Source organism: Carlito syrichta, unplaced genomic scaffold (assembly GCF_000164805.1).
Source record: "Carlito syrichta isolate Samal-C Ts95f unplaced genomic scaffold, Tarsius_syrichta-2.0.1 Scaffold316429, whole genome shotgun sequence".
Lineage (NCBI taxonomy): Eukaryota > Metazoa > Chordata > Mammalia > Primates > Tarsiidae > Carlito > Carlito syrichta.
The window spans coordinates 50,243-59,647 of record NW_007260525.1 but is presented as its reverse complement, the minus strand read 5'-3'; positions in this window follow the sequence as shown (position 1 = coordinate 59,647).

Sequence of the window (9,405 nt, the reverse complement as noted above, 5' to 3'; positions counted from 1 at the left end):
ATTTTGACGAACTCCTCAGGAGTTTCGGAGGTAAGCCATTTACATTCACTGCAGGATTTTCATTGTATGTGTTAGCTTTGATGAGGAACAAATAATTCATGTCTTAGATTAAAATCATATGATAACTACGTAGACTTGTTGTTCATGGGAATTAAGTCATTAGTGAGAATGTTTCATGTTAGGATCAAATTCGCCTTAAGAAAGCTGGTGTGAAGGAAAGGAAAGCAGGTTCTGAAGATGAGGAAGGACTGAAGGAAAATGATTCGCCGAATATCCAGATAAAGCAGGTGACAAAACATTACTCTCATAGATTTTATAACTCAAAATTTGAATGTAATGACTTTATTTTCAAGTTCTATAAGAATTTTCTCTGTGGTAAAATGTTCATAACATGATACCTCACTTAACCTTGTTCAAATTTAGAGTTCAGCAGTGTTTATATATTCACAATGTTGTGCAATCACTATTTCTTAAATGTTTTTTCTCAAACCTGTCTTAAAGTCTGGAGATGTAGAGAACAGTTTTGAACATCCAAACCGCAAATGCTTGCAGTCCAAAGACTGTATTCCAGAAGGTAGGCTGTATGTGGGAAATCCCCATAGCATGGAATGATTTTGCCCTGGGGAGGGAGAAAAGGGTTTCCAGCCTTCAGTATTCTCATCTTCTCCTCTTCTCGCTGTAACCAAGCTCTCACTTCCCATATCCACACACAAAATAAGTTGTTTTAACTATTCCAGAAATGAAGAGCACGGAAGACAATGGTGATCTATTGAGCTCTTTGGATGTAGTAAAGGGAGTGAAATTCAAAATGCTGAAAATGAGAGTTGGCAGTCTCAATAAAATCTGTGGACAAATAAAGATGGTGGACGAGTAAGTATGCTGTTCGTATTTTCTATGATACAAATACTGTTACATGACTGCACATCAACCAATGAAGACAATTGCAATTTCCTTTAAAATCATTTCTGCAATATTTGTCACTCATTAAGTTGGTAAAAAGTTGTGCTTGCCCTTCATGCCTTGATTTCTGTGACTGGCATGGTTTCTTTAGCTTCATATATTTGTGTTTGCTATTTACTCAGAGCATAAGTTATTGGTACCAGCACCATTAAGTTCAATATCTGGATCACCTCTGGATCCATTTTCATAGTCTTTTAGATTTTGATTCTATCACTTTGTATGGTCTCCCCATTTGTCTAGTTATTTTTATTAAATGCAAGACACTGGGTAAAAAATAGAGAAGATTGAGATCTAGCATGTTATTTTGCTGCAGAAAACATGAGAGTGTACTCTGGCAGTCCCTAATGATTTCAGCATTTGAAATCACCCATTGCAAGCTCAATCTCTACAAATGCCAGTGCATTTTCTGTCCACCTTCATTCTTGGTGTGTAAGTCTTCTGGGCCACATACAAAACCAGTAGTCTACTCTAGGGAGAACTTCTTTATCAGATCATAAACTCCATTTATTCCTCTAAAGCACTGCACGTTTGTGAAATTAGCTCAGCTTGTTTGCATCGCAGTAGTCACTTCGGGAATTCAGTGATGAGCGTAACAGAGGTTGGCCCCAACTCCAGGCTGTCCTTTGTCCTGGGTATTTTTCTTTTCCACCTCGGCCTCATGTTTCTTTATTGCCATGCTAGCAATTTGATGCATTCAGTCATGAATTTTACATACTGTCCAGTGTTTCTGATTATTCTCCAGGTAGATCAGGGTGTTCAGATGCACTCATCCACACACAGAAGCAGAACTCTACCTTAGCTTCCCTCAGGACTCAGGTTTTGTGCCACTTCCTTGTAATGCATAATAGCTTTAGCTAACTTTTTCATGGCATTTTTAAGATGAGTACTGACACTGTTCTCCATTTTTTTCTTTTTTATCGTTGAATACTATTCCATGGTGTGTGTGTGTGTGTGTGTGTGTGTGCGTGTGCATGTGTGTGTGTGTGTGTGTGTGTGTGTGTGTGTGTATCACATTTTTTCATTATCCACTGATCAGTTGGTGGGCATTTAGGCTGATTCCATATCTTTGCAATTGTGACTTGGGCTGTGATAAACATACAAATGAAGATGTCTTTTTTGCATAATGACCTCTCTTGGGGGGATAGATACCAAGTAGTGAAATTACTCTATTGAATGGTAAATCAGCTTTTAGTTTTTTGAGAATTCTCCACGCTGATTTCCACAGAGGTAGTACTAATTTACATTCCCACCAACAGTATACAAATGTTGTCTTTTCACTGTATTTGTGTCATCTGCTGTTTTCAGAATTTTTTTTTAGAATAGTCTTTCTGATTGGTATAAGGTGGTATCTCATTGTGGTATTAACTTCCATTTCCTTGAAAGTTTTTCTTCTTTCAAAAACTTGAAAAAATTTTAGCTAAGCCTGTTGTGCATTATGAAGAAATGGCACAAAGCCTGAACCTTGAGGGAAGCTAAGGTAGAGTTCTGCTTCTGTGTGTAGAGGAGTGCATCTGAAGACCCTTATCTCCCTGGAGAATTATCAGAAACACTGGACAGTATATAAACTCATGACTGAATGCATCAAATTGCTAGCATGGCAGTAAAGAAACGATGAGGCCGAAGTGGAAAATAAAAATACCCAGGACTGAGGTCAGTCTGTAGTTGGGGTCAACTTCTACTAGTTTCATCACTGAATTCACAAAGAAACTATGGAGATGCAAGCAAACTGAGCTGATTTCACAACATACAGTGCTTTAGAGGAAAACAAATGGAGTTTATGGTCTGATAAAGAATTTTTCCCTAATGTAGACTACTGGTTTTGTATGTGACCTAGAAGACTTACACACTAAGAATAAGGAAAAAGTACTGAACTTTGTATTGATTGAGCCTGCAATGAGAGATTTCAAAAGTTGAATGGATTAACGGGACTGCCTGAGTAAACTCCCATGTTTTCTGCAGCAAAATACATTATACTAGACCTTGATTTTTCTCTATTTCTTACCCAGTGTCTTGCTTTTAATAAAAATAAAAATTCAAGGTCTTTCTGCCATGAATCTTCCTTTTCCCTTCTTCTCTTTTTCTCACTATAACTTTTTTTAAAAACTTTAAAAAGTTTTCATTTTTGATATTGAGCACTTTTACATATGTTTGCTGGCCATTTAATATCTTCTTTTTCATTAAATTTTATTTTATTATAGAGATGCAGGGCACAAGTAAGGATTAATTACACAAGTGGGCTGCATGCCGGGGAAGTTTGGGCCTCCAACTTGCCCTCACTTCCCCTGGTGTAAGACCAGGTACCCATTGCATGTTATATGTCCCCTCCCAAAGTGCCCAGAGGTGTCTTTTTGGTAGAACAATTTATGTTCCTCTGGGTATATTCCCAGGAGAGGGTTTGCTGGAGCATATGAAAGTTCATTTTTAGTTCTTTAAGAGATTGCCACACTGCTTTCCATGAGATGGAATTAGCATGCACTCCCACCAACTGTGTAGATGTGTTCCCTTTTCTCCTCACCCATGTCAGCATCTGTTGTTTTTTATTTATTAATGATGGCCATCCTTACTACAGTTAAGTGGTATATCATTGCACTTTTAATTTGCATTTCTTTGGTGATTCGTGAAGAAGAGCACTTTTACATGTATCTGTTGGCTGCTTGTAAGTCAGCTTTTGAGAAGAGTCTATGTCCTTTGTCCACTTTTTAGTGGAGGTGTCCTTTTCTCTTCACTTTGTGTTCCTTGTTGATCCTGGATACTGGGCCGTTGTCAGATGCATATCATATCATCTGTGAAGAGGGATGGCTTAACTTCCTCTTATCCTATAATTTGCAAATTTTTTCCCCATTCTGTGAATTATCTCTTTACTCTCTTGATGGTTTCTTTTGCTGTGCAAAAGTATTTCCGTTTGATGTGGACCCACTTGTCAAACCTATTCACTTTTGGGGACTTCGTCAAGAATTGATGCCTACTCCAATGTGCATAAGGATGTTTCCTACATTTCTTTCTGGGATTCTTATACTTTGAGGTTTTAAATTTAGAGTTTTGAACCATTTAGATTTGATTTTTATATATGGTGATAGGTTAGGAGTCCATTTTCATTCTTCTGCATGTGGTCAGTCAGTTTTCCCAGCACCATTCACTTAATATGACTGCCTTTCCCCATTGGTTGTTACTTAGGACTTTGTCAAAGATGAGTTGATTGAGAGACTGGTTTTTTGCTTTCAGAATCTCTGTCCTGGTACATTGGTCTATGTGCCTATTCTTGTACTAATACCAGGCTGTTTTGTCACTGTGGACTTGTAGTAAAGTTTAAAGTCTAGAAGTGTAATACCTCCAGTTTGATTCCTTTTGCTGAGGAATATTTTGGCTTTCTGTGCTATTTTTTTGTTTCCACATGAATTTCTGTATTGTCATTTCCTGCTCTGAGAAAAATAATGTTGGTAATTTGTTGGGAATTGCATTGTATCTGTAGATTGCCTTGGGTAGGATGGACATCTTGGCAATATTGATTGTTCTGATCCATGAACATGGACTGTTTTCCCATTTATCTGTGTCATCTATGATTTCTTTGAGCGATGTTTTGTAGTTATCATTGTAAAGATCTTTCACTTAAGGTGGATGCCAAAGTATTTCCTTTTTTTGTGGCTATAGTGAATGGGATTGTGCTTTTTAGTTGGTTCTCTGCCTGCTTATTGCTGGTGTATAGAAATGCAACTGCTTTTTGAATATTGATTTTGTACCCCAAGAGTTTAGCAAATTTGATTATCAGTGCAAGAAGGTTTTTGACTGACTCTCTAGGGATTTCAAGATATAAAATCATATCATCTGCAAAGAGGGATGGCTTAACTTACTCTTTTCCTATTTGGATACACCTGATTTCCTTATCTTTCCTGATTGCTCTGGTTAGGACTTCTGAACTATGCTGAACAGGAGGGGTGAGAGTGGGCATCCTTGTCTTGTTCCCATTCTTAGAGGGAATGCTTCCAACTTCTACCCATTAAGCAAAATGTTGACTGCAGGTTTATCATAGATGGCTCTTACTGTTTTGAGGAATGTTCCTTCTAAGTCTAGGGTTTCAAGGGTTTTTGTCAATAAGGGATGCTGGATTTTGTTGAATTCTTTCTCTGCTTCTGATGATATAATCATGCAGTGTTTGGTTGATGTGCTGAATTAAGTTTATAGTCTTGCAAATGTTGAATCAGCCCTGCATCTCATGAATGAAGCCCACCTGGTTTAGGTGGATGATCCTTGAGATGTGTTGTTGGATCCGATTTGCTGAATCTTGTTTAGAATTTTTGCATCTGTATTCCTCAAGGAAATTGACCTGTATTCTCCTTCCTTACTGGATGTTTGCCAAGTTTGGGTGTCAGTGATGTTGTCTTCATAAAATGAGTAATGGAGAATTATTGGATGTGCATATATATTCCACAGTCTCTCGTGGGAATAGAAAATCTGGGGACTCATGAAGCTTATCTAGTTCCCCAATGGTGTGATGAGCTCTTCGTCACCCCTCTCCTACTTTTTCTCTGGGTTAAACCATTTAGTCTTTAGGCTGTTAGGAGGCACCATGGGTGAGAACTGGTTGCAACTGACACAGGTGGTTATATGCAATAGCCCTGTTTTAAGCAGTAGAAGGAGCTTCCAGTAAAATGCACTGTGGTCAGTGCTGAGGGATGGACCAGGAGCCACCTCAACTCAGCTACTAGACTGACAGCAAAGCAGTCCACTTATCATTTTTGCTCCTGTCCTGCTGTTCCAAATCTTCAGAGTAGACATGTGTCTCTGTCCAACTGCAGGAATGTTGACAATCCTTGTATGGATAAATGGGATACCATCCCCTGTGCTAGCCTGAGCCTGAATATCCCACCTTCTGTTGGGTAACAGTCACCTCCAAATGCTGAAAAAAAATGCATTAGTAGTAGCATTCACTCTGAGCTCCCATGATACAAAAATGTCTGCAGTGATGGGCTCCCTCCTTCTCTTTGTATTCTCAATGCCTCATGGCACCCACAGCATCAGGTCATTACAGAAGGCATTTGAGGAACAATTCCCTGTTTGGTCACAAACAAATGCATAACCATTCACTTTTAAGTTTGTGTGTGTGTTGTGTGTGTCCTTTTTTCCCAGAGTTATTTTAACTTTACATTTTCTCCATATAAGTTAGGTATTTAGTGAAAGCCTTTAAATCAGGATCACAAATCTGAGGACAACACAGCAAATCTACCTTTATAGACTTTTGCCCTTTTCTACCTCCTCTCCTCTGTCTATGAATTCATCCTTCTTAAAGTAGATGAACACTGAGGTTGATGATTTTCCCACTGGAATCTGTTTCCAGGAGATAGACCCCTGACTACGGAGGCATTCAACTTTTATTTACTTAGTAGTTTTGGACAACAGTAAGATTTGATTTTTCTTCAACAGGATCTCTAAAGTAAATAGCAATAGTTCCACTCCTTAATCAAGGAAATGTCCAGGAGTGACCTGCAGGGTTAACACCATGCCCTAGAAGGATCTCTCTAACGCTGACCAGGGTCCTGGTAAAAGCCTTTTAGTGAGAACCAGGTTTATGCATGGGAGGAGTCATAAAAGTAATGATCCCCTGCTCTGTCTTCATGGATTTAGTTGTTATAAATTGGTCAGGTTTGGTGTCTCCCAATGAAATAATGTGAGCTTTCACTGTGTCGAGGACAAAAGAGTGACCCCGAACACATAGTGTACCACATAGGTGCTTTTTACAATTCCTTGGTTTATTTACTAATGAATGAATACAAAGAACTATGAGAAGAGCTCATATTTGCAAAGGACTTGCCAGCAGGCCAGAGTTTAATATCTCCTTGTTCTTCAATGGGGGGAGGGGTTCCCTTTCCACCTCTGATGTAATTGTTAGACTGTACATTGATGGGAAAGTTGGGAGGGACCTTTGAGTCATGGCATTCAGATGCTGGGAGAGAAGAAAGGCAGAGTTTCGCACAAGTTACTGGATCATGTATGCTTCTTTCCCATCTCAGAAAGCTGAAAATGAAAGAAGAGGAGCAGGCAGAAATAGACAGGCAGCTGCTAGAGGCAGAGGAAAACTTGAACTTGGCTGAAGAATAAATCCAGACCTACAAGTGAGTTCAAAGACTGAACACAAGCCTCTCAGGAAACTCCTGTTAGTTTGATTTATTATTAACCTTTGTACAATGTCTAGACCCAATAAACACAGATATAGAGACAAATGGTCAGAACACATACACACACATATATATAAAGAGAGTTCACACAAGAATAAGCAAAGTAACTTAGGATTTACCAGTGACAAAAAAAGTTAAGTCGTTAAACAATTCCTGATTCTCAATTCTGGCCAGGCTGTGTGGGCACTGCAGTTCACACAAACCTTTCTAGGGATGGTGAAAATTGTCAGTTTCCTCAGGAAAGCATTTTGGTGTAGGATGAATCACATCTATAAAAAGGATTGTGCCACTTTATCAGCTCAGTTGTCCCTGCCCCCATGAAATAGGGTAAGGATATCAGCACAAGGGTACTAGAGCTTGATGTACTCAATGGAAGGTCCACTAGGGAAACACTGAGAAGGGGGTCAGGAAATCATGTCAACTCAGAACACAGCAGACATTGAAAAATGGACAAAAAAATACAACAACAGTTTGATTCTTCTATACTTTTGTACTCATGCAAAATATATTCTATACAGATCAATTGTGTAAAGGTACAGTTGTATGGATAATGTGAATATAGAAGACTAAAGTCATACTCAATATTATGCTTTATCTGAAGAAAGTAATTCTAAATTATAGAAAACACATTCAAGAAATGAAAGAGCAGCAGCAGAAGGAGAGGCAAATCCTCAGACACCAGGTAAGGAGCATCTGCCTGTCAGTTGCAGAATTCTTCAGTGCCTGGTAACCGATGATTTAACAGTCCTTAGACTACCTAATAGATGGTTTCTGATGTGTTGGCTTTTTCAGATCACCCTTTGTAGAACGATGACTCAAAACTACTGGGTAAGGTACTTTTTTGTTTTGTTTTTTTTTTTTGTTTTTGCTTTCTTTGCTTTTGTGCATTGTCTTTACGTCTGAACAAAACGTGTTTTTCTTTCACAACTCAGTACTTGTGTTTTAGAGAAGGAGATGAAGAAGCAGATCAGGGAGGTCACTGACTTGAAGCATGGGTATGTGGCTATAAAGGACATTTTGAAGGATGTTTTGGTGTTTTAAGATGAAGCATTGAGTGTCTGATAAAGAACTTGGTGTTCTATTTGTATTCAACTCCATTTCTTCTCTGTCTCCAAGTCTGGAAGAAATGCAAAAACAGAGGCTACAAGAGGCACATGAGATGCCAAGAAGCCCGGACACACCGAAGGCTCCATGCAGAGGTAGGAGCTTGCTGCAAAGGCAGCAGCTTAGCTTCTACTGCACAGCCCACACACTTTGCTCTTGCTTCTGGGGGTGATGGTTATGTTTCCTGGAAACAGTCCCAAGCACTGCCTAAAAGTCTGGTTGTGTCACAGGGAGACACTGTCTAACGGATGAGTTGTAGCTGGCTGTTTTCCTCTGGTGTCCCAGCCAGATGGGTCTCAGGGTAGTCCTCTGTGCATGGTGGCTCTCAGGCTCCTCTACTGACTGTGGACATCCCCCACCCCACCCCCACCCTTGGTTACTCCTAGCTGAAGAGATGGGCCTAGAAGTGAAGTAGGTCACCTCCCCTTCCCACCTTCTATCAGTGTTGATTCCTTTTTTTTTTTTGAGTTGGAGTCTCATTCTGTTGCCCAGACTACAGTGCAGTGGCCACTCCCAGCAACCGCAGTCTCGACCTGCTGGGCTCCGGTGATCCTTCCGCCTCAGCCTTCCGAGTAGTCAGAATTACAGGTATGCACTACCACATCCAGCTGATTTTTTTGATTTATTATAGAGATGAGGTCTCACTGCCCAGGCAGGTCTCGAACCCGCGGGCTTAGGCAATCCACTCACCTCAGCCTCCCAAAGGCGCGGGATTACAGTCTGAGTCACGGATCCCGGCCAGTGTTGATTCTTTATTTTTCTTTTATTTGAGCAAAGTAACACCAACAACAATTATTTCTTGATGATAGAGGGCATCTTGCTATGTCTTCAAGGATTGATGCTGTACTATGAGACCTGCTTTAAAACAGTAGACATTTATTCTCTGTTTTATTTGAATCTTCCTTTATTTATTGATTGTTTTTATTGTGAGTTATAGAACTCCACTAGCAAATTAAATTTATATATAATTTTACTCTCCTAACATTATGTTAGTAACCCTAAAACATTACAGTTAATGCCTGAAGTGCTTTCTTTTTCTCATTACTATAATATTAGCGCCTTTAGTACATTTCTGTTCATAAATATTATACTACATGGCCTGATAAAAAGGTAGATTAAATGTAGATCAACAAATTTTTTTAATGCCCGTATGGTTGGTTAAAAAAAAAAC